The sequence below is a fragment of the Hyla sarda genome, chromosome 5 (genome assembly GCF_029499605.1).
Source record: "Hyla sarda isolate aHylSar1 chromosome 5, aHylSar1.hap1, whole genome shotgun sequence".
Classification (NCBI taxonomy): domain Eukaryota; kingdom Metazoa; phylum Chordata; class Amphibia; order Anura; family Hylidae; genus Hyla; species Hyla sarda.
This window is the reverse complement of record NC_079193.1, coordinates 180,687,872-180,714,397: the sequence shown is the minus strand read 5'-3', so window position 1 is coordinate 180,714,397 and position 26,526 is coordinate 180,687,872.

Here is a 26,526-nt window from a genome sequence, read left to right as displayed (position 1 = left end):
GCGGGTTCTGGTAGAGATGCCACCAGCTGGGGCTGTCTCACAGACCATTCCACAGATAGCCAGTGAAAAACGAAACCTTGGAGAGGATCTGCAAGGACATAGGAACAAGGATAAGGTACCCTCGACAAATACGGAGGACACCAGTGAGCCGCATGCGACCTTAGTAACAAGCGGTGCGGCGAGCACACTATAGGAATATAGTGCAGCGGCAGACTATTGCGCCTGCATTACTATTTCTCTTTGAGCAGGAATATTCATAATTTACCACAATTTAATCTCTGGCAAAACCCTTTAGGACTATAGTGAGCCACACACATCTTGTCACGATGCCGGCTGGCAGGTAGTGGATCCTCTGTGCCAGAGAGGGATTGGCGTGGACCGTGCTAGAGGATCGGTTCTAAGTCACTACTGGTTTTCACCAGAGCCCGCCGCAAAGCGGGATGGTCTTGCTGCGGCGGTAGTGACCAGGTCGTATCCCCTAGCAACGGCTCAACCTCTCTGGCTGCTGAAGATAGGCGCGGTACAAGGGAGTAGACAGAAGCAAGGTCGGACGTAGCAGAAGGTCGGGGCAGGCAGCAAGGATCGTAGTCAGGGGCAACGGCAGGAGGTCTGGAACACAGGCTAGGAACACACAAGGAAACGCTTTCACTGGCACTAAGGCAACAAGATCCGGCGAGGGAGTGAAGGGGAAGTGAGGTGATATAGGGAAGTGCACAGGTGTAAACACTAATTGGAACCACTGCGCCAATCAGCGGCGCAGTGGCCCTTTAAATCGCAAAGACCCGGCGCGCGCGCGCCCTAGGGAGCGGGGCCGCGCGCGCCGGGACAGAACTGACGGAGAGCGAGTCAGGTACGGGAGCCGGGGTGCGCATCGCGAGCGGGCGCTACCCGCATCGCGAATCGCATCCCGGCCAGAGGCGGTATCGCAGCGCCCCGGGTCCGTGGAACCGACCGGAGCGCTGCAGTGAGAGGAGTGTAGCGAGCGCTCCGGGGAGGAGCGGGGACCCGGAGCGCTCGGCGTAACAGTACCCCCCCCCTTGGGTCTCCCCCTCTTCTTGGAGCCTGAGAACCTGAGGACCAGACTTTTGTCCAGGATATTGTCCTCAGGTTCCCAGGACCTCTCTTCAGGACCACAACCCTCCCAATCCACTAAAAAGAAGGTTTTCCCTCTGACCTTTTTAGATGCTAAAATTTCTTTGACAGAGAAGATATCCGAGGAGCCGGAGACAGGAGTGGGGGGAACAGATTTGGGAGAGAAACGGTTAATGATAAGTGGTTTAAGAAGAGAAACATGAAAGGCATTAGGAATACGAAGAGAAGGAGGAAGAAGAAGTTTGTAAGAGACAGGATTAATCTGGCGCAAAATCTTGAAAGGACCAAGATAGCGTGGTCCCAACTTATAGCTAGGGACACGGAAGCGGACATATTTGGCGGAGAGCCATACCTTGTCTCCAGGGGAAAAAATGGGAGGAGCTCTTCTTTTCTTATCCGCGAATCTCTTCATGCGTGAAGAAGCCTGTAAGAGAGAATTTTGGGTCTCTCTCCATATGATGGAAAGATCACGAGAAATTTCATCCACAGCGGGCAGACCAGAGGGCAAGGGGGTAGGGAGGGGGGGAAGAGGGTGACGGCCGTACACCACGAAAAACGGGGATTTGGAGGAAGATTCAGAGATTCTGAAATTATACGAGAATTCGGCCCAAGGTAGAAGATCTGCCCAGTCATCCTGGCGGGAGGAAACAAAATGTCGTAAATAGTCACCCAAGATCTGGTTAATTCTTTCTACTTGTCCATTGGATTGAGGATGGTATGCAGAAGAAAAATTTAATTTAATCTTGAGTTGTTTACAGAGAGCCCTCCAGAATTTAGACACAAATTGGACGCCTCTATCCGAGACGATCTGCGTAGGCAACCCGTGAAGACGAAAAATGTGTACAAAAAATTGTTTAGCCAACTGAGGCGCTGAAGGAAGACCAGGAAGAGGGATGAAATGTGCCATTTTGGAGAATCGATCAACGACCACCCAAATAACAGTGTTGCCATGGGATGGGGGTAAGTCAGTAATAAAATCCATACCAATCAGAGACCAAGGTTGTTCGGGAACAGGCAGAGGAAGAAGAAAACCAGCGGGCTTCTGGCGAGGAGTCTTATCCCGGGCACAGATAGTGCAGGCTCGCACAAAGTCCACCACATCAGTCTCTAGAGTCGGCCACCAATAGAAGCGAGAGATGAGTTGCACAGATTTCTTGATGCCCGCATGACCTGCGAGATGGGAGGAGTGACCCCATTTGAGGATTCCGAGGCGTTGGCGTGGAGAAACAAAGGTCTTTCCTGGAGGAGTTTGCCTGATGGAGGCTGGAGAAGTGGAAATCAGGCAGTCAGGAGGAATGATGTGTTGAGGAGAGAGTTCAATTTCAGAAGCATCTGAGGAACGAGAGAGAGCATCGGCCCTAATGTTCTTATCAGCAGGCCGAAAGTGAATTTCAAAATTAAATCGGGCAAAGAACAGAGACCACCTGGCCTGACGAGGATTCAGCCGTTGGGCAGACTCGAGGTATGAGAGGTTCTTGTGATCGGTGTAAATAATAACTGGAAATCTTGATCCCTCCAGCAGATGCCTCCATTCCTCAAGTGCTAATTTAATGGCTAGAAGCTCTCGATCCCCGATGGAGTAGTTCCTCTCCGCCGGAGAGAAGGTCCTAGAAAAAAAACCACAAGTAACAGCATGCCCGGAAGAGTTTTTTTGTAGAAGGACAGCTCCAGCTCCCACTGAGGAGGCATCAACCTCCAATAGGAAGGGTTTAGATGGGTCAGGTCTGGAGAGCACGGGAGCCGAAGAGAAGGCAGACTTGAGTAGTTTAAAGGCGTCTTCCGCTTGAGGAGGCCAAGACTTGGGATCGGCATTTTTTTTGGTTAAAGCCACAATAGGAGCCACAATGGTAGAAAAATGTGGAATAAATTGCCTGTAATAATTGGCGAACCCCAAAAAACGTTGGATGGCACGGAGTCCGGAGGGGCGTGGCCAATCTAAGACGGCAGAGAGTTTATCTGGATCCATTTGTAGTCCCTGGCCAGAGACCAAGTATCCTAGAAAAGGAAGAGATTGGCATTCAAACAGACATTTCTCAATTTTAGCATAGAGTTGATTGTCACGAAGTCTCTGAAGAACCATACGGACATGCTGGCGGTGTTCTTCTAGATTGGCCGAAAAAATTAGGATATCATCAAGATATACAACAACACAGGAGTATAACAGATCACGAAAAATTTCATTAACAAAGTCTTGGAAGACAGCAGGGGCGTTGCACAGGCCAAAGGGCATGACCAGATACTCAAAGTGTCCATCTCTGGTGTTAAATGCTGTTTTCCACTCATCCCCCTCTCTGATGCGGATGAGGTTATAGGCGCCTCTTAAGTCCAATTTAGTAAAGATGTGGGCACCTTGGAGGCGATCAAAGAGTTCAGAGATGAGGGGTAAGGGGTAGCGGTTCTTAACCGTGATTTTATTAAGTCCGCGGTAGTCAATGCAAGGACGTAGAGAGCCATCTTTTTTGGACACAAAGAAAAATCCGGCTCCGGCAGGAGAGGAGGATTTACGGATAAAGCCCTTTTTTAGATTCTCCTGGACGTATTCAGACATGGCAAGAGTCTCTGGGGCAGAGAGAGGATAAATTCTGCCCCGGGGTGGAGTAGTGCCCGGGAGGAGGTCGATAGGACAATCATAAGGCCTGTGAGGAGGTAGAGTCTCCGCTTGTTTTTTGCAGAAAACATCCGCGAAGTCCATATAGGCCTTAGGGAGACCGGTTACTGGAGGAAGCAGAGAGTTACGGCAAGGGTTACTGGGAACCGGTTTTAGACAGTCCTTGGAACAAGAGGGCCCCCAACTCTTGATCTCCCCAGTGGACCAATCCAGGGTTGGGGAATGAAGTTGAAGCCAGGGAAGTCCAAGGAGAATTTCCGAGGTGCAATTGGGGAGGACCAAAAGTTCAATCCTCTCGTGATGAGATCCGATGCTCATTAGAAGGGGCTCCGTGCGGAAACGTATGGAACAGTCCAATCTTTCATTGTTTATACAATTGATGTAAAGGGGTCTGGTGAGACTGGTCACTGGGATGTTGAACCTGTTGACGAGAGAGGCCAAAATAAAATTTCCTGCAGATCCAGAGTCCAAGAAGGCCACAGAAGAGAAGGAGAAGGCAGAGGCAGACATCCGCACAGGCACAGTAAGACGTGGAGAAGCAGAGTGGACATCAAGGATTGTCTCACCTTTGTGCGGAGTCAGGGTACGTCTTTCCAGGCGGGGAGGGCGGATAGGACAATCCCTCAGGAAGTGTTCGGTACTAGCACAGTACAGGCAGAGGTTCTCCATGCGGCGTCGTGTCCTCTCTTGAGATGTCAGGCGAGACCGGTCGACCTGCATAGCCTCCACGGCGGGAGGCACAGGAACAGATTGCAGGGAACCAGAGGAGAGAGGAGCCGAGGAGAAGAAACGTCTCGTGCGAACAGAGTCCATATCTTGGCGGAGCTCCTGACGCCTTTCGGAAAAACGCATGTCAATGCGAGTGGCTAGGTGAATAAGTTCATGAAGATTAGCAGGCATTTCTCGTGCGGCCAGAACATCTTTAATGTTGCTGGATAGGCCTTTTTTAAAGGTCGCGCAGAGGGCCTCATTGTTCCAGGATAATTCAGAAGCAAGAGTACGGAATTGTACGGCATACTCGCCAACGGAAGAATTACCCTGGACCAGGTTCAACAGGGCAGTCTCAGCAGAAGAGGCTCGGGCAGGTTCCTCAAAGACACTTCGAATTTCCGAGAAGAAGGAGTGTACAGAGGCAGTGACGGGGTCATTGCGGTCCCAGAGCGGTGTGGCCCAAGCCAGGGCTTTTCCAGACAGCAGGCTGACTACGAAAGCCACCTTAGACCTTTCAGTGGGGAACTGGTCCGACATCATCTCCAAGTGTAATGAACATTGGGAAAGGAAGCCACGGCAAAACTTAGAGTCCCCATCAAATTTATCCGGCAAGGATAGTCGTAGTCCAGAAGCGGCCACTCGCTGCGGGGGAGGTACAGGAGCTGGCGGAGGAGATGGTTGCTGGAGCTGTGGTAGTAACTGTTGTAGCATAACAGTCAGTTGAGACAGCTGTTGGCCTTGTTGCGCAATCTGTTGTGACTGCTGGGCGACCACCGTGGTGAGGTCAGCGACAACTGGCAGAGGAACTTCAGCGGGATCCATGGCCGGATCTACTGTCACGATGCCGGCTGGCAGGTAGTGGATCCTCTGTGCCAGAGAGGGATTGGCGTGGACCGTGCTAGAGGATCGGTTCTAAGTCACTACTGGTTTTCACCAGAGCCCGCCGCAAAGCGGGATGGTCTTGCTGCGGCGGTAGTGACCAGGTCGTATCCCCTAGCAACGGCTCAACCTCTCTGGCTGCTGAAGATAGGCGCGGTACAAGGGAGTAGACAGAAGCAAGGTCGGACGTAGCAGAAGGTCGGGGCAGGCAGCAAGGATCGTAGTCAGGGGCAACGGCAGGAGGTCTGGAACACAGGCTAGGAACACACAAGGAAACGCTTTCACTGGCACTAAGGCAACAAGATCCGGCGAGGGAGTGAAGGGGAAGTGAGGTGATATAGGGAAGTGCACAGGTGTAAACACTAATTGGAACCACTGCGCCAATCAGCGGCGCAGTGGCCCTTTAAATCGCAAAGACCCGGCGCGCGCGCGCCCTAGGGAGCGGGGCCGCGCGCGCCGGGACAGAACTGACGGAGAGCGAGTCAGGTACGGGAGCCGGGGTGCGCATCGCGAGCGGGCGCTACCCGCATCGCGAATCGCATCCCGGCCAGAGGCGGTATCGCAGCGCCCCGGGTCCGTGGAACCGACCGGAGCGCTGCAGTGAGAGGAGTGTAGCGAGCGCTCCGGGGAGGAGCGGGGACCCGGAGCGCTCGGCGTAACACATCTGTAGCAACCAGCGGAGCGGCACGCTCACTGCAGGGAGCCGCATGCCTCCATAGCAACCAGCAGAGTGGCTTGCTCACTGCAGCAATATATGCATTGTGGCAGACTATTGTGGTTTTTTTTTTTTTTTTTACCGCCACCTCTTCTTTTGAACAGGAACACTAATTTAATTTGCTTTTTTGTACTCTTAAGGATACAGTAAAAACCAGGACAACAATTGCACACTGTACTTCATTAAAAATAACAGAATGCAAACCTATGAGACTACCTTTGCACCACTAATCAACATTGGATAAATAGGATACTCATTATACTTACTGTACATGGATTTAGTAGATCTCTTTCTAAACACTTACTATATAGATTGCTGGTGATCTTAAATCCTTATATCATTTATTGATATATACCCTGAAAATATCATGACTACTGCTAGAAATTGATGAAAATCGTGCCTTTTGTTGTCCTACCCTCCCCAGACAACAAATAGGTACGAAGTGTAGGACTGAGACCTGCATAGAATATGTTTTTTATCTTTTAATTCAGAGCGAGTTTCATATTTATATTTATATACATCCACTTATTTTTATATAGGCTTGCACTTTCGCACTTTTCTTCTGCGTGCAGCCACCTGACTAGGGACAGCTGCAGAAATAGAAGCCGTCATCTGAATAGAGTAGAGAGGGAGAAAAAAAGTGGAGAGAGGACAGCGCCTCGTGTGATACCATAAAACAAAGGACCCCAGATGGGAACCCTGGCAGGGTAAACTTTCACCTGGTGACCCTCTTGAGGGTTATGCGTATCTTCTCGTTTCAAGGGGTACTTAAAGTATCCGTGCTGCAGCCGAGGTGCCTTGACTGGTACCCTGTGCAGGAACCCGTAGGATAAAGGATTGTGGAGGAAAAAAGAGGCCCTTAGGTCCGGCGCTGCTTGGTCCACAGAGGTTCAGTGGAAGTCGTGGTGAAGGTTAAAAAGTAGTTTATTTAAAATTAATAAATAAAACTATTTTCCAAATGCATGCGAGCAATGACGCGTTTCGGGATTAGCATATCCCTTCTTCAGATTGCAAGTGAAGAAGGGATATGCTAATCCCGAAACGCGTCATTGCTCGCATGCATTTGGAAAATAGTTTTCTTTATTAATTTTAAATAAACTACTTTTTAACCTTCACCACGACTTACACTGAACCTCTGTGGACCAAGCAGCGGCGGACCTAAGGGCCTCCTTTTTTCCTCCACAATCCGTCATCTGAATAGGTATTTGATACATACCCACTTTCATTGGTATATATGTACATTTAAAAAGAAATATCTTCATACTTTTTTAATTATTATTCCTTTTATAGTTACCTAATTTTTAACATTTGGATTATCATTGGCTATTGAAACTCACACCAACTTTTGCTGCTGACTGTAGATATACTTTTTTATCACTTTTTTTTTTATTCATCAATAAGTTTTATTAATTACCTATATAGCTCTGTTATTTATCTAATTAACCAATCAAATTACTTCTTTCATTTTTGAAAAGGCTTCTGAAAAATGAAAGAAGCAATCCGATGGTTGAAGGAAAGTAAATTCACTTAGGGAGGAAACCAGCACTCCAGGTTCCAGTCAGGACAGATCCCCCTTTGTTTTTGTATTTTGCCCCTCCCTGCAGTTACTGCAAAGTGCTTCACATAGACTGAATCGGAATGGAAAGGTTACAACCATCTACAGTCAGTGTTGGCTGTAATAAACAGTCTGTATCCCACTGAAGTGACTGGGATCATAGAAAGCTAAAATTTTAACCATATAGATTTTTTAGATGTCATTTAGAAGAGGTGATCCTAAGTAACAGAATTGTCACTCCCTTTGTAGGACGCAATGGGTAACGGGTTGCCCCGTTATACAGCAGTACAGCAGTACAGAATTGTACTTGAAATGTAACAAACAAAAATTTCCCAATTAAAAAAAATAAATAAATCTTCTCTTTAGATAAGTAGTAAGGCATATAATTCTATACATATTTGGCACTGCCATAGTCAGAAGGCTTTACCAATGTGGTTATGCAATGTAGATAACATTGTTTTCCTAGGTAAAAGATGTAAGCAATTGCAGTTTAGAGAACTGTGTTGAATTTCATCCATATTTTCAAATTCTACTGCTATAAACACTTTAAAAGGGGTATGCCAATCAAAACATTGTTTTTCAGTCTATTCACTAAATAGTTAATAAATGTTGGGTTGGTGCCGGTCTGATTTATGAGACCCCCACTAATCTCTTGAATAGAGAACCATGGTCCCCCCATTTCCATTAGCCAAATTCTCCATTTGCTTGGCTGTTTTTGTTATGTCCTTGTGGTTGGGTCCACATTGATTTCATGTTTATCACCTTCCAGTGTATAGCTGATGAATGCTTTTGGTCAGAATTTGACTAATCAGTTTATGATGACCGCTAAGACTATGTATACAAAGCATTTATTACACAGGTATTGCTGATAGCAAATTACTAGGGGGCTTAAAAAAGTAAACATGAAATCATTTAAAAACTATTACAGTGTTAGAGTCATGTCTGTGCAGGAAAGGAGTGCACACTATTCACGCCCATTCCCCTGTCCCTGCCTACTTACCTACCTGCCCTAGATGAAAGGTTGGTAACCACGGAGACAGTCCCTTCCTAAATAAGTGAGGGACAGTCAAAAAGTCAATAAATAACAAAACTGATAAAAGGTCGGGAAAGGCTGGAGGTACACGACAAACAGAAAACAAACCTAAACACTCACACACAAAAATACATAGTCAGAGGGCCGAGTCGAAACCTGGAGAGCACGAAGTACAGTAACAGAGTATCAAAGGGAAGTCAAAAGCCAAGCCAAAAGTCACAAAACCACAATAAACAGAATGAGCACAGAGATAGCTAGGTAAGTTACTAAGAACTATCACAAGCAGAGAATGACTGAAAAGGGCCTCCTTATACATGCCTAAGCTGCAACCAGGAGGACTCTAATTGGCTCTGCAAGCTTAACCACACCCAGGAGCACAGAGGCATCATCCCAGCAACCAAAACAAACAATAGGGCTAGAAATCATTAACCCTATGGGTTCTGGCAGAACCAGTCATCACATTCCCCCCCCCCCCCCTTTTATGAGGGGCCACCGGACCCTTACAAATCTTAGAGGGTCGAGAGACAGACGGGCCATCGATCTTCTCTATCTATGTGTCCTCATACTCAATATGACACCATTCATTGGTGTAATCTAGCTCAATATTATCCTCATCACAATCCTCAGACACAGGTTCAACATGAACAATTTTAGCTGGCTTCTTAGAACTCCCTGAAGATACATTAGTTGATACAACAGACAGATCAATTCCCCCCAGAGACAAATTGGTAGGTTTACATTTCTGGGAATCGGTGAATACCTGTGCGCCCAAGTGGCCGCTACAATGACCACTTGGATGCAGACGCTTGGCACAGGTACTGATGAAATGAGTATACTCACTACAATAGAAACACAGGCCGTTCAGACACCGGAACCTTTTACGCTTTTCTGGAGTAGATATGGAGCCAAGCTGCATTGGTTCCTCCTCAGACACTGGTTGATGATTGGAAACAGAAGAGGAGACAAGCAAAAATGGAGAGACAGGAGGAACAACATTCTCGTCTGCATTCACGCAAACGTCTATCCAAACGTACCGCTAAAGTCATAGCTTGGTCTAAGGTGTTAGGAGAGGGGTAGGTCAAGAGCATGTCCTTTAGGATGTCAGATAACCCCAGTCTGAACTGGCAAATCAAAGCTTGGGTGTTTCATTTGGAAGCTACACACCACTTCCTAAAATCTGTGCAATATTCCTTGACAGATCTACGTCCCTGTTTTAATGTACGCAGCTGAGACTCAGCATACGCAGCTTAGTCAGGTTCTGCATACAGAAGACCCAAACCAGCAAACAGAGAATCCACAGAGGACAACTCAGGGGCATCAGGATCAAGAGAAAATACCCACTCTTGGGGACCTCCTTGCAAAAAAGACATAATAATACCAACTTTTTGGGCCTCAGTACCAAATGGTGTCTTAACGGTGTCTTAACCGAAAGTATAGCTTAAGGTTTTAAAAGCTTTTCGGTTGCCTGAAAAATGCTCAGGACGACTAACCTGAGGTTCCAAAAGAGCTGAAAGAGAAGTATGAACAATTGAGTGTGAACACTCAAGCTCCAAGGTTCTGGACAACAACCTCTTATTCAGCTGCTCCTGATGTTCAAGCCTCTCAATCAAGTCCTGATTTATTCTAGACTGAGATTGAGACGACTCTTGCTGCTGTACCTTCTCAGCTAAATCCTGGACCACCTGAGTTAGGTTCTGCATCTGACCAACAAGAGCTGTCATGGAGTCCATGACTTACAACAAAACAGATGCAGTAGTTTGGCTTGTGATAATGTCAGGTTTGGGCAGGGAAGGAGTGCGCTCTATTCACGCCCACTCCCCTGTCCCTGCCTACTTATGTACCTGCCCTAGACAACAGGTCAGTAACCATGGTGACAGTCCCTTCTTAAATAAGTGAGGGACAGTCAAAACAATAAACTACAAAACTGACAAAAGGTCGGGAAAGGCTGGAGGTACACGACTAACAGAAAACATACCTAGACACGCACGGTGTTCCTTTGCTAACCATACCTTTTTTATACAATGTGGCTTCTTTATTCTGTCAAAAATTTGGTTGCATATTTTTGTATCTCCCACAGTGTCAGAGAGGCATAGCCAGGGGTCTGCTGTGCCTGTGGCCCACAGTTCCTCTTTACTCCTTACTCATGGCTGCTCTGCCCTTTGGCTGCCAAATGCAGCCCTGTGTATTTTGCCACCCATGAGGATTGCAGCACATGAGTGTTGTGTCTAATGCATTTAATCTCTATTGCCAGTGCATGCTGTGGCAAAACACACAGGACCCTATGTGTTAATCAAACAGCAAATCAACCATGACTCTGTGGGACGGACAAAGATTGTAATTATTTACAGAATAAAGCCGTCACTTTACATAAAAATGTATAGTTAGCACAGGTACTCTAACCCCTGCTAATGGCAGCTTTATAGGGTTCAGTTAAGCATTTTAAAGTGTTTACATGTATTTCAAAGAGCTTGCAAAAGTTAAAAAAAATTAAGATTTGGCATTGGTATCAAATCCATTATATGTTATCTGTACATCCTTTATTATACCTTGGCAAACTTTTAAATATTTTAACTGCATATTGACTATACTTAATTTTTAGTCATACATTTGGTGATAGTATTCTTATACTGTTGCCATGTAAATTTGTAGGTGTTAAGTTTCTTTTGAATGACATTGTATAGTTTCCTATGTATTTATTTTCTATATACACATAATTTTCAGTTAGAGTAAGATATGTATATTTTTATTAATTTTATACTAGATGACAGCCTTTAATAATTAAATCTGTAATATTCCCCTGTAGAAACTTCAAGAACATAGATTGTGAAGCCTTCTCTTCAAATATTTAATTTTTTAGCAAAGCTCTGTGTAACCTAAGCCAACTGTTGGGACTTTAAAGAAAATTAAGTAATGAAGTCCCTCATGCTATGGAAATAGCTCAGAGCACTGTAATTCATCTGGAAGTAATAATTATGACTACTTTCTGTAGTGAATTATTTCACTGTGTACATAACTAATTTGGAAATGTGATAAAATGTATTTTGAAGTGGCACCTTTCAGATCTTTTCTGTTCTTGCTCAATTGTTTTGACATTTTCCCTAGGAATCTCTATTTTAGCTTGGCAGGGGATGACTTTGTAAGTTTAAGAACTTTCTGACCTTCTAGGATTTAACCTCTTGGTGAAGTCCTTCCATGGCAAGTCAACATAATGATTTAGTTTCTGAAGTTTAGAAAAGGTATTTGTACTATTTTTTCTTTTCAAGCTTGATGGATGAGGTATCTCAATATTGTATTTTAAATACAAATACTAAATATTGTATTTTAAAATTAGGAGTATATTTTCTAAAATGTACACATTAAAGCTTGCCAACAAAAATTCTGTACAGCAGTAAACACTATTATGGAGTTAGGGTACACTGCTGGTCTGGAGCCTGGTATCTTCAGAACTGCGTTCTGGGGCCTATAGGATGCAGAGAGTGGTTCGGGACTTCTGCCTACTTGCATAGGTGAGTGAATTGAGTAGAGATGAGCGAATTTTTTGAAAATTCGATTCGGCTGATTCGCAAAATTTTTTCCGAAAAATTTGGTTCCGCACAAATTTATTCGCTGCAAATCGCTGCTAAAAACGGCTATTTCTGGGCTACAGAGAGCCTCAATAGGGGTGTAGAAAACTTTGCCTAGTTGTAACACACATAGGGTGTGTGATGTGTTAGTGAAATAATACTGTTATTCAGTATGATATGCAAATTACAGGCATCGCTGTTAGAATAATTGCCGCAGAGCCTCTGGATGTGACAGCAGTTCAGGAGATCATATAGTGTCACAATTGAAGCGATTAAAGATATTTTTTAATGTAATTTTTATCTGAATTTATTTTAAATTTTTTAAATCCTTTTTTGAGGACCCATTCTGGTGAACATTCAGCTGGCGGTCCGCTGCGAGTCGAGCTACCACCTGTTCCAGCCCCTGCCTCTCAGTGCCCCCCCCCCATCAACCTCCATCCTATCACCCCAACCTGTTTCATTGGATTCTTGTGGTAATTCCAGAGGTAATATACACTGCTCAAAATAATATAGGGAACACTTGAACAACAACACAATATAACTCCAAGTCAATCACACTTCTGTGAAATCACACTGTCCACTCAGGAAGCAACACTGATTAACAATCAAAGCATTGACATTTGCTGTGTCTGTCAGCGTAGTGTTCAGAGTATGGAGGAACTACAAGGAGACAGGCCAGTACATCAGGAGATGTGGAGGAGGCCGTAGGAGGGCAACAACCCAGCAGCAGGACCGCTACCTCTGCCTTTGTGCAAGAAGGAGCAGGAGGAGCACTGCCAGAGCCCTGCAAAATAACCTCCAGCAGGCCACAAATGTGCATGTGTCCACTCAAACAGACTCCATGAGGGTGGTATGAGGGCCTGACGTCCACAGGTGGGGGTTGAGCTTACAGCCCAACACTGTACAGGATGTTTGGCATATGCCAGAGAACACCAAGATTGGCAAATTTGCCACTGGCGCCCTATGCTCTTCACAGATGAAAGTAGGTTTACACTGAGCACATGTGACAGACGTGACAGAGTCTGGAGACGCCGTGGAGAACGTTCTGCTGCCTGCAAAATCCTCCAGCATAATCGGTTTAGCGGTGGGTTAGTAATTGTGTAGGGTGGCATTTCTTTGGGGGGTCGCACAGCCCTATATGTGCTTGCCAGAGGTAGTCTGACTACCATTAGTACCGAAATGAGATCCGCAGACCCTTTGTGAGACCATATGCTGGTGCGGTTGGCCCTGGGTTCCTCCTAATGCAAGGCAATGCTAGACCTCATGTGGCTTGAGTGTGTCAGCAGTTCCTTCAAGAAGAAGGCATTCATGCTATGGACTGGCCCACCCGTTCCCCAGACCTGAATCTGATTGAGAACAACTGGGACATCATTTCTCGCTCCATCCACCAACGCCACGTTGCACTACAGACTGTCCAGGAGTTGGCGGATGCTTTAGTCCAGGTCTGGGAGGATATCCCTCAGGAGACCATCCGCCACCTCATCAGGAGCATGCCCAGGCATTGTAGGGAGGCCATACGGGCACGTGGAGGCCACACACACTACTGAGGCTCATTTTGACTTGTTTTAAGGACATTACATCAAAGTTGGATCAGCCTGTAGTGTGGTTTTCCACTTTGATTTTGAGTGTGACTCCATATCCAGAGCTCCATGGGTTGATAAATTTGATTTCCATTGATAATTTTTGTGTGATTTTGTTGTCAGCGCATTCAACTATGTAAAGACAAAAGTATTTCATATGATTAGTTCATTCATTCAGATCTGTGTTATCTTAGTGTTCCCTTTATTTTCTTGAGCAGTGTATGATGACGACCATGGGGCCTCAGTCTTGAAAAGATTACATAGATTTTTTGAAATTTAAATAGAAGATTTTGAATAGATTCACAAGTTTATTTGCCAGCAGCATGATGAGATCACATGGCAGAACAATGACAGAGCCTGGTAATTGGAATGAGCAAACTTTAAATTATTTTTTGAGGACCCATTGGAAGGCAAGTCTGGTGCAAGAAGCCGTGGTAATTCAAGCTCCAACTACTAGAGGGAGGTTGTGTGTTACTAGAGCTCCAGACTTCCAGGAACTAGGCCAAAGCCAGCAGTGTTTCCAAGAAGCCTCTTCCTAGAAGTGTGGCAGCCTGGGAAGGGCCTCCTGCAGGGAGTCCCAGTAGTCGCGGGCCTCCACTTCCCATTCTAGACTGACAGGGTGTGGAGAGCAGCCTGCTACATCCAGCATTCCGGCCGGTGGGAGAAAGTCAAGCAGAGTCTCCAGCAGTACAGACTCTGCTTTCCAGGCAATGGCAAAGAAAAAGCCAAGTAAGAAGGTTGTGGTTGATGTGGAGATGTGGGAGGAACAGAGAGCCCATGGAATCTACAGACACCTTTTCTTCCTGCATGACTGCAAGATTCAAAGAACATGAGACATGTGGTAAAGAGCTTTGTGCTGCAAGGGAAGATTTGAAGCTGGTCAGGAATCTCCACATTCACAATACAGGTTCCAAAAAGAAGAAGCCAGAACTTAAAATCCGCATGGAGGCTCTAAAACTGGAGATTAAAAAGAGAGGAGACAAGAGCTTGTGGAAGGCAGCAACATTTTCAGGGAGAATCTGCTTAATGATGACAGATTCACTGCCATGAAAACCGCAGGTAAAGAAGTTGTGGTGGAGGATGATGGGGAAAGTAGTGGCGTTGAAGATAAAGTGCTGTCGGTGAAGCAGCATATGGAAAAACAGGTGGAGGCTATGGAAGATAGCAATGTCAGAGAAGTTGGTAATGCAGCTGGGGGAGGTATGGGGGGTGCAGAAGCTAATGCAATGGCTAGCAATAGTGTGGCTGCTAGTGTCTGTCACCCCCATCCCTGCTTTTCCCCTCAGTGAAGATAATGGCAGTAAAGGTGGAGAAGGTGGTGAAGTGTCTGGGGGTAGTCAGGGGGGTGCAGAAGCTAAAGCAGTGATTGTTGATGCTGTGCCTGTTGATGCCCGTGTCACCCCCACTCCCAGTTTTCCCCTCAGTGAGGATCATCTGGATGCAGATCGCCCTGCCTTCCTCCTCCTGCGAGTGCTACAGTGGGCACCAGAGAACCTGCCGAGTGTCCTGTTGTAGGAATGGGCAGGGCCCGCTCGGGGTCTCTGCGAGTTCCCCGACTGGCTTAGGGGGCAGTCCCCTGAGCAGCTCTGGTGCTGTGCAGCATTCCCCTTTGAGGGGGGTGTCCTGGCGCCAGGGTCTGTAAGGGAATCACCTTTTCGGGGGGCGGTCCCCTAGATGAGATGGGCGGTGCTGGTAATGGCGCTGTGGTGCAGCCCCCCTCCCATGAGGGGGGGATGTCCGGGCATCAGACCTTGTCGGTTAGGTGTCACCCGTTCGGGGGCAGTCCCCAGGGTCAGGTTTCCAGCAGTGAGCCTGGCGCTGCAGGGCGTGAGGGGGGGGAGTGCCCTGGCAGCTGGCACTACGGAGCTTCCTACACCCATAGAGGGGGTTTCTTGTGTGTCAGCAGTAGGAGTTGGGGCGGGAGTGCGCTCAGAGGAGCAGTTCAGTGATGATGGTGGCGGTGTCAAGAAAGGGGGCGGGGCCACCTGCGCCCATACCAGAGATGTCCCTGAGCCTGTGTTTTTGGAGGGATCCAACAAGCCTGCTGCACAGAAACAGAAGAAGATAGAGGCCGGCCCAGCTAGCAAAGGTGAACGTGTAAATAAGAGCTGTGAATCTAATAAAGGGAAGATGGATGCTGGGAGTAGAAGGAGTGATTGCAGTGTGCAAGTGGTGGATGCCAGCAGTATGAATGAGAGGGATGCTAATGGAGTGAATGTGAGGGAAGTTAGTGGAATGAACGAGAGGGGTGCTAGTTGAGTGAATAAGAGGGGTGCTAGTGGAGTGAACGAGAGGGGTGCTAGTGGAGCGAATGAGAGGGGTGCTAGTGGAGTGAATGAGAGGCGTGCTAGTGGAGTGAATGTGAGGAGTGCAAGTGGAGTGAATCAGTGGGGTGCTAGTAGAGTAAATGAGGGGGTGTTTGTGATGCCACCATCAAGAAAATGGTTAGCAAGGCTTCTGATGTGTGTGCAGGTTTGTGGTCTGGTCCGACTGGTGGCAGCTGCTTCTCCAAGAAGATCTGGGGGGTTCCCATCTCATTCTAGCGCTGGGAATGGTCACTTGCAACAGTGCCTCCTGGAGGCTCTACGTAGGGGAGACAGGTCGATCCAGGTAGAGGGGAGGGGTTCGGTTGACCTGTCTTTCTGGATAGAGAGACACGGGTTGGGGGCGCTCTGAGAGCAGAATGGGGAGGTGGTCTGGTCCATCCTGACACCCAGGCTGGAGAGTGGCCGTAGGAATGTGGTCCGCTTGGTTTGGAGGGGCGAAGATGCTTGCCCATCTCAGGGTAAGGTGGCTGAGCTCCCCCTCAAGATGGGATTAAGGGCAAGTGACATATTTGCCCTCATTCACCCCTACAATACCTCTGAATTCAACATCAGCTTTGTTCGGCCATAGGGGCTGGAACTCTTCTGGTCGAACTATGAGGTGGTGAAGAGTGATCCCGGCTGGCGTGATTTTGCCGTAAAGGCGGTGTCACGCCAGAACCTGGTCAAGAAAGTGACCGCTTTGACTCGTAACAAGTCGATTTCTTGTTACAATATCATGACCTGGCTCGGGAGGTACGGCAATGTGATGGACATGCCTAAAAAGAATTTGGATCAGTATGGGATCTGGTCTGGGGCCTGGACATTTTCCATCAAATTAAAGCATTTTGGGAGCACTGTTGGCCACATCCATTGGGAAAGACAGGATCCAGGTCTTCTATCAGGGGCAGCCCAAGGTCCCTCACAGGTGTGGCAGCCCCACTCACTTTAGTGCGGCCTGTACTGTACCAGTCTGTGCTATGTGTGGTGGGGTAGGTCATCTTGCCGCGTCTTGTAGGCAGATCAGGTGCCACCTATGTGGTGTCTTAGGGCACCCATTCAGTCGTTGTCCTAGCACCTTTTCCCCTGCAATGGCCGCCTCTGCCGGGCAGAGCGTTAATGTTGCCTCAGCTGGGGAGGGCACGAGTCCGGGGGAGGGGGCAACAGGGTCAGTGAGAAGGAAAGTTCCCGCTAAGCCAAGGCAGGAAGATGGTCGTAAAAGGGTTGGGGAACTGGAGGTGGCTTCTGTTCCTGCTCCTGAGGTTAGTCCTGTAATCGCTGAGGCTCTGGAGTAGGAGGTTCTGGATGAGGAGAATGTCCAATGAGGAAGGTGGTGGGGCTGTTCTTTCCGATTCCTCCCATTATGAAAGTGTGGATGAGGAGAGGGAGGAGAGGCCAAAAGTTAAGGGCAATAAAAAGGGGAAGAGGAGGTCGGTGTCCTCTGTAAAGCCCTGTGCTGCGGACCGGGTCCTGAGCGGAAGCCTGCCACCCCCCCGATCCTCTGATTGACCTGTCTAACCGGTACTCCGTCCTTGAAAACATCTCCTGTAGTGGGGGAGCCTCTGGGGGGAACTGGGCCCTGTCCTGCTGGGTAGGTTCCCCTCAGGCCAACCTGGAGCAGGGCGGAGATGGGGACCCGATAATGGATCAAACGGAATTTTAAAAAAAGGGCCAAAGACAAGGAGGCCACTTCGTCTGGGTCCTCTTTGTCTATTAATTGCCCCAGCATTAAGTCTGATACGGATACATTTGCAGTAATTGATTTTTTCGGCCGTGTTGAAGCCGACATTTTCTTTTTACATGAGACCAGGTTGTCAGATCTAGCCTCCCTGGTTAAAGACAGGAGAGAGTGGAGGCGCGGGCACACCCACTGGTCTCTTGCGGCTGGGCCATATAGTGGGGTGGCAGTCCATTTTTTTGCAGTGGTTGAATGCCGACAGGTTATTGAGTATGAAATCGGGAGGTGCCTGATCTTGGATGTCCTCATGAAGGGACAGGAGCTTCAGCTTATTAACATCTACACCTCACAAAGTGGGGGCAAAATAATTTCTTTATGAGGATTAAGCCCTTCCTTTTTATGAGCCGGCAGGTGATCTTTGGAGGGGATTTCAATAATGTCACGAGATCCCAAGATAGGAGAGGCTCCAATGATTGGTTGGCTTATGATAGCATAGCCCTCAATAGCATAGTTAGGGAAGCTTGCCGAGAGGATGCTCACATCCGGAGCCCCTCAAGCCACGTGGGTTTCACCTATCATCGAGATAGCTGTAGGTCTAGACTAGACAGGTTTTATTTAAAGGAGGAAGCTGTCTCTTCTGTAGTGTCCACGGTGGAGAAAGGGTTCTCTGACCACTGATTTCTTTTTCTTTGAAGGTTTCAGAAACTCCTTGGATTGGCAAAGGTTACTGGAAGCCTAATTTGTCTCTCCTGGAGGAAGCTGAGATAAGACAGTCCTTTGAGGATTTTCTTCAGAGTCAGGTACCTCTACTGGGCCTTTGTAGTAATAAGTCGGAGTGCCGGGAGATGTTTAAGAAGTGGGTTGTGGGGTTCTTCCGCCAGCTCTTGAGCCTCAGGTCCCTAAACAGGTACCGCCTGTATCAGGGTCAGGAGGAAACTCGAGCTCCTTGTCTCGACTGGAGGTAGCCGAGAGGATATCTCCAGAGTGAAATCCTTGCTGATGAAGTGTCAGTACAATAGGCACACATCTTTGGTTTTTGAGAGGGATTTCCGGAGGTACCGCTTGCCCCAACCCTTACAGAAACTGCAAGATGTCAGTGAGTAATAAGTTCATTCCGGGACTGGTTGAAAGTACGGGATCCCTGAATCGGTCTAGATGAGGGATCTTGGTGGTCATCAGATACTTCTACTCACACCTCTTGCGAAGGAAGGATCTAGATCGGGACAGGATGTCAGCTTTCCTGGCTGAAACTGTTCCTGAGCCCGGAGTAGATCCCTCTCTTGACGTTTTGGCCTAGGAAATCAGGGAAGAGGAAGTGAGACTGACGATCGAGGGGCTCGCCCCAGAGAAGTCGCCAGGTCCGGATGGCTTAACATCTGAATGGTACAGGAAATTTAAGGAGTCTTTAGCTCCCCTCTTGACCGAGGTTTTTAATGAGTGTCTTTCCTCTGGCACTCTGCCAAAGTCCATGAGGAGGTCAACCCTGATTCTTCTGTCAAAGGGTAAAGATCCTACCCGGATTGAGAACTGGAGGCCCATAGCTCTTCTCAATATGGATGGGAAGCTTCTGGCCAAAATACTGTTTAATTGGTTGGTGAAGTTTGCACCCCGGCTCCTTTCAGGGGCACAGCACTGCTTCGTTCCAGGACGTAGCACCTTTAGTGCTGTTCTCAGTGTCCGGGAGGCAGTGGAGCGGGTTAAGGCGGGCCTTTGAAAGGGGTATATGCTGTCCTTGGGTCAGGCCAAAGCATTTGATTGGGTGAACCACGAATACCTCTGGTCCGTCCTTCTGAGATATGGCTTACTGGGTACCTCTGTGAATTGGTTTGTGACTTTATATGCAGGGGCAGAGAGTTTCCTGCTTGTGAACATGTGGTCTGTCTGTTCTTTTGATATGGGGTCCAGAGTCTGTCAGGGTTGTTCTTTGAGCCCACTTTTATACGAGATTGCGATTGATCCCTTCGTCCGGAGGGTATATCGGGGTCCATTATCGAGAGCCGGGATGAGTTTGGCGGAGCCAAGTGTCGCCCAGAGAGTAGTGGCATACGCTGATGATGTCACCATTTTTGTGTCCTAGAGAGAGAGGATGTCGATGTGGTGATGGAGGTGGAGCGCTACTCAGAGGCTTCTGGGTCTAAGATCAATTGGGATAAGTGTGAACGTCTCTGGCTGGGAAGGGGAGATCCCACATTTGATCTCCTGGACACCCTTCATGAGCCCCAGGACTCAGCAAAAATTCTGGGCATCACATTTGGCCAGGATGGTTATCCCACAAAAACCTTTGATGGTAAGCTTAACCCCTTAAGGACCAAGGACGTACCGGTTCGTCCTTGGTCCTGCTCTTCTGATATAACGCGGGGTTACACAGTAACCCCGCGTCATATCATGGCGGGCCCGGCGTCATAGTGAAGCCGGGACCCGCCTCTAATAGCGCGCAGCGCCGATCGCGGCGCCGCGCGCTATTAACCCTTTAGCCGCGCGCTCAAAGCTGAGCCGCGCGGCTAAAAGTGAAAGTGAAAGTTCCCGGCTAGCTCAGTCGGGCTGTTCGGGATAGCCGCGGCTAATCGCGGCATCCCGAACAGCTGACAGGACAGCGGGAGGGCCCCTTCCTGCCTCCTCGCTGTCCGATCGCCGAATGACTGCTCAGTGCCTGAGATCCAGGCATGAGCAGTCATCCGGCAGAATCGTTGATCACTGGTTTCTTATGAGAAACCAGTGATCAACATAGAAGATCAGTGTGTGCAGTGTTATAGGTCCCTATGGGACCTATAACACTGCAAAAAAAAAGTGGAAAAAAAAAGTGAATAAAGATCATTTAACTCCTCCCCTATTAAAAGTTTGAATCACCCCCCTTTTCCAATAAAAAAAAAAACACAGTGTAAATAAAAATAAAAATAAACATATGTGGTATCACCGCGTGCGGAAATGTCCGAATTATAAAAATATATCATTAATTAAACCGCTCGGTCAATGGCGTGCGCGCAAAAAAATTCCAAAGTCCAAAATAGTGCATTTTTGGTCACTTTTTATATCATTTAAAAATGAATAAAAAGTGATCAATAAGTCCTATCAATGCAAAAATGGTACCGTTAAAAACTTCAGATCACGGCGCAAAAAATGAGCCCTCATACCGCCCATACACGGAAAAATAAAAAAGTTATAGGGGTCAGAAGATGACAATTTTAAACGTATTAATTTTCCTGCATGTAGTTATGATTTTTTCCAGAAGTCCGACAAAATCAAACCTATATAAGTAGGGTATCATTTTAATCGTATGGACCTACAGAATACATATCAGGTGTCATTTTGACCGAAAAATGTACTACGTAGAAACGGAAGCCCCCAAAAGTTACAAAACAGCGTTTTTTTTTAAATTTTGTCGCACAATGATTTTTTCCCGCTTCACCATAGATTTTTGGCAAAATGACTGACGTCATTACAAAGTAGAATTGGTGGCGCAAAAAATAAGCCATCATATGGATTTTTAGGTGTAAATTTGAAAGAGTTATGATTTTTTAAAGGCAAGGAGCAAAAAACGAAAATGCAAAAACGGAAAAACCTCCGGTCCTTAAGGGGTTAAGGATGCCGCTCAGAGGGTGGACCAGTAGAAGGGTTGGTCTATGACCCTCAGGGAAAGGGTACACCTGATCAAATTGTACCTGCTCCCTTTGTTTATCTATCTGGGTAGCATATATATTTTGCCAGATGCTTACTACACTAGGATCTACAGCCTGTTTTTCAAACTGTTATGGGGGGACAGGTTGAACCTAGTCAAGAGGGAGGTTATTTACCGCACGAGAAGACTAGGGGGTTCTATGGTGAACCCTGTAGTGTTCTTAACAAACACCTCTTTGAAAGCTAACATCGCAAACCTATGGAAAGAGAGGGCTCCTCCATGGGTACTCTCCTGCATGGAATGGTTTTGGACTTTTTTCCAGGAATGGGAGACAGGAGGTCGAGTGAACGACCTCCGTACGCCCCATGGATATCTTCCGACTTATGCTACCCCGACTCTGAAGGTGATACCTCGGTGGGGTCTGGGAGTGTGGGAGATTAGGACCCAGTCAAGGCAGTTCCTTGGCAAACGGGTTCTTTTCACCCACTTCCAGATGCCTCTGGCACTGAGGGACTGCCCAGGTCGGGATCTAAAGGTGGGGTTGTACATTTTAAACATGAAAAGGATCCCCCAGAAGTTTTAGGACTTGGCCTGGCGCTGCTTTCAGGGGAAACTATAAGTGAGGGACAACTTGAAGTACAGGAACTCTGATGACCAGGGATGTCCCAGAGAAGAGTGTGGGGACAGGCTGGAGAGCATGGACCACTTCCTGCTTCATTGTCCCTTTAATATAGGGGTTTACAAATGGGTGGGTGCTTACAGCGGCTGGAGTCAACCTGCCGACCTTGCTTATTCCGAGTGGGCTTATGGAGCATTCAAAAACCTGGGTGGCCGAGGTCGGTGCACTTTGTTTTTAGTCAGTTTAGTGGTTAGGTACTACACGTGGAATGCACTGTGTTTAGTGTCTACACAGAAGGGAGTCCTCTCTGAGGTGGAGGTGTGTAGGTACATCACTGGTGACCTTGGGAAGATCAGGTCTTTGGAGTATGGTGGTCTTGGTACCAGTAGGGCATATCTGCTATGGAGGGGATTTTCTTTTGATGTGCCCTAGGTAATAGACCTTTTGGGTAGAGTACCTTTACTTTGGTTATAGGGATAGAGATAGGGTGAGGACAGGGTCAGTTTTAAAGGAGGGATAGAATTAGGGAGAATTGTAGGGAGGAAGTGTTTGGGGAAGAGTTTAAATTTGATTGATCAAGTCTGCCATCCTTCTTTCTGGTGGTGGGGTAATGCATGCACACGCCAGCTTTTTGTTTTGTTTTAGGTGAATATGGTATGAAGGGCTTACAGGCGACCAAACTTGGGCCTAAAGTGGGTTGTGTATTTATGTGTATAAGTTGGTTGGGAGGAGTGCTAGGTGGGGAAGGTGTATTTGTGGGTGGTGGTGTTTTGCTTCTTTTGGGGACCTGACATGGGTCAGTTAAGAACTGGACTTTGTGAACTGTATGGACGGTATGGACTCTCTCCCATGTACAGGCTCCCCGTCGGTGTGGGTGAGGGGACAGTTTTAGTGTAGGGTTTTTCTATGATTTTCTATTGTTTTTGCAGGTGTTTCTTCAGTATATATTATATTATATTTATATTTACATTTATATTATATTTATGTTGTTTTGTATCTATCTATTGTGTTTTATATGTATTTTACTGTATGTTTCTTATGTAAGACATTTTTATAGTAGATAAGGCAGTCGGGCCAGATGTTATGTTGATATGTGTGTGTTTGCGGTGTCACAATTATTTTTATTCCTGGATGAGGTTTTAATTTATTTGGTCTAGTTTGTAGGTTAGTGCGTGTATGATGTGTGTCTGTTTAACCTGTTAAGGACCCATGATGCACCGGTATGTCATGAGTCCGCTCCTGTTCTATAACGCGGAGCCACGGCATGACCCCGCGTCATAGCAGGTCGGGCCCAGCCTCTAACAACGGCCGGGACCCGTGGCTAATAGCGTGTGGCACTGATCGTGGTGCCGTGCGCTATTAACCCTTTAGACGCGGCATTCAAAGTTGATCGCAGCGTCTAAAGTGAAACTAAAACGTTGCCGGTTAGCTCAGGGAGCTGTTTGGGATCGCCGCGGAAAAATCACGGCATCCCGAACAGCTTACAGGACAGCCGGAGGGTCCCTACCTGCCTCCTTACTGACCGATCGCCGAATGACTGCTCAGTGCCTGAGATCCAGGCATGAGCAGTCAAGCGGCAGAATCATCGATCAATGGTTTCCTATGAGAAACCATTGAACGATGTAAAAGATCAGTGTGCGCAGTGTTATAGCCCCCTATGGGAGCTATAACACTGCAAAAAAAAGTGCATAAAAAAGTGAGTAAAGATAATTTAACCCCTTCCCTAATAAAAGTTTAAATCACCCCCCTTTTACCATTAAAAAAAAAAAACTGTTTAAATAAAAAAAACATATGTGGTATCACCGCCGGCGGAAATGTCCAAATTATAAAAATCTGTCATTAATTAAACCCTACGGTCAATGGCGTACGCGCAAAAAAATTCAAAAGTCCAAAATAGTGTATTTTGGTCACTTTTTACATCATGAAAAAATAAATAAAAAGCAATCAAAAAGTCCGATCAATACATAAATGGTACAACTAAAAACTTCAGATCACGGCGCAAAAAATGAGCCCTCATACCGCCCCATACTCGGAAAAATAAAAAAGTTATAGGGGTCAGAAGATGACAATTTTAAACGTATACATTTTCCTGCATGTAGTTTTGATGTACAACAAAATGAAACCTACATAAATAGGGTATCATTTTAATTGTATGGACCTACAGAATAAAGAGAAGGTGTCATTTTTACCCAAAAATGTACTGTGTAGAAACGGAAGCCCCCAAAAGTTACAAAATATTTTGTTTTTTTGTTTTTTTTCAATTTTGTCTCACAATGATTTTTTTCCCCGTTTCACCATGGATTTTTGGGTAAAATGACTGATGTCATTACAAAGTAGAATTGGTGGCACAAAAATAAGCTCTCATATGGATTTTTTGGTGCAAAATTGAAAGAGGTATGGTTTTTTAAAAGTAAGGAGGAAAAAACGAAAATGCAAAAACGGAAAACCTCCTGGTCCTTGAGGGGGTTAATAAAAATAAAATTAAACTTTTGGTAAGAGGCAGAGGAGTATCTATTATATTTTTGTTGGTACTGTGTGGTGTGTGTGGTGTTGTATGTTATTATTATGATTATGTTACTATAAAATTATTTTTTTTTAAATTATGCATGTGTGTATGTGTACATATGTATACTGTATATAAGTGGTGTGCTTGTCATGTTTCTGTTTTGTTTTCTGTTGTGTTTTCTCCAAGTATGGATGGTTTGAGTTATAGCTGGGCAGTGCAAAATGTTATGTTTATATTTTGATAAGCCAATTTGTGCTATACTTATGTTTATTTTCAGTTTGTGTATGTGTGTTGTCTTGATAGCTTGGTTAGGAAACACATGCATAGTAGCAATATTTTAGTTACATAAATAAATATTTTATATATTTAAAAAGAAAAAGAAATTATGGGGGAATAGTTTGTATTGGTTTGCTTGTTATGTTTCTGTTATGCTTTCTATTTTTCCAGAGTATGGAAGATTTTGAGTTACAGCCGGTAGTGCTAACTTTTATGTTTATATAAGCCAAGTTGTGCCATTTTTATGTTCTTTTTTGGTAGGTGTTTGGGTGTGCTGATTTGACCGTTGACCTGTCCCAACCCCTGCCTGTCAGCGCACCCCCATGCTCTGAGTGTCCACTTGAAAAGGGAAGGACTGCTGTACCAGCAACTCGGACAGGAGCACATTCAGCCTCTGTGCCGTTGGATAAATGGGCGCATAAAGCTAGAAGTGGCTGCAGTGGAAGAGCTCATACTTGCATCTTAAAATCGAGCTGGCGGTCCTCCTACCACCTGTTTCAGCCCCTGCCTCTCAATGCCACCCCCTCCCCCTGACTGTGAAAGTGTGAATGTTTTAATTAATCAGTTATGGTTCATTGTTATCGCTCCAACCTGTTTCATTGAATTCTTGTGGTAATTCTACAGGTAATATATGACAACAATCATAGGACCTCACAATTGAAAAGATTGAAGAGATTTTGTTTGCAATTAAATTGAAGATTTTAATTAGATTCACAAGATTAATGTCCCGGGTGCCCCGAAGCGTTTACTTTGAACTAATACTGTATGACCACAAAACCCAATATAACAAGGAGTCACATGGCGGCACAATGACAGAGCCTAGAGGTTTCAGCAGCCCGACGAGACCATAGGGCCTCACAATTGAAAAGATTAAAGATATTTAGTAAAATTTTAATTGAAGATTTTATATAGATTGAAAATTTTTAAATTTCATTTACTATGCCAACAGCATGAGGAGACCATAATGTGGCAGAATGACCCAGCTTGGAGTTGGCAACAGCCTGACGAGACCATGGTGCCTCACAATTGAAGAGATTAAAGATATTTAGTAAAATTTTAATTAAAGATTTTATATAGATTTAAAAATTTTTAATTTCATTTAATGTGTCAGCAGCATGAGGAGACCACATGGCCATGGTGTATCTGGGTCCTCTGTTTCATCTTCCTCATAACCCTGTAGCTCCACAGTCTGCTCCTGCTCCTCCTCTCCTGTCAGATGACTATAAAAACCACCCATTTCGCAAAACCTTGCCTGTGCTCCACTGTCCCTCTCCTCTGCCAGTTCAGCCCCCACAGGGCTCATGTGGTCATGAGATGTAGGCCCCAGTGCTCTGACCATCCATCGTTTCCAACACGTGTAGTAGGAAATGAAGCAATGGAATTACATCGTTCATCCTGTAATCCTGGTGACTGACTAATAATGTGGATTGAGCAAACGGCAGGTGTCATGTATAAGCTTTCATTGGTTGACATTGAAGTTACACAGGGGAGACCCCCTATCCACTTGGATATGGCTTTTCTCTGTTTGTATAATCGGTCCAACATGGAATTCCTACGTGGAAAAGTTGGGGGATGCCATTTTGATGCTGCAGCTCAAGGAGTGCGTGCTTTGCAGTTTACAAATGGCTGAAGTGCATGCAAAGTTTCCTGCCATTGTTACGATGTCTTGCAGATGGGGGGAACACCTTAGGAACCGCTTGACAACCAGATTGAACATGTGTGCCATGCAGGATGCATGGCTCAGCTTCCCTGACGCAGCACAGACAAGATGTTCTTTCCTTTGTTGGTCAAC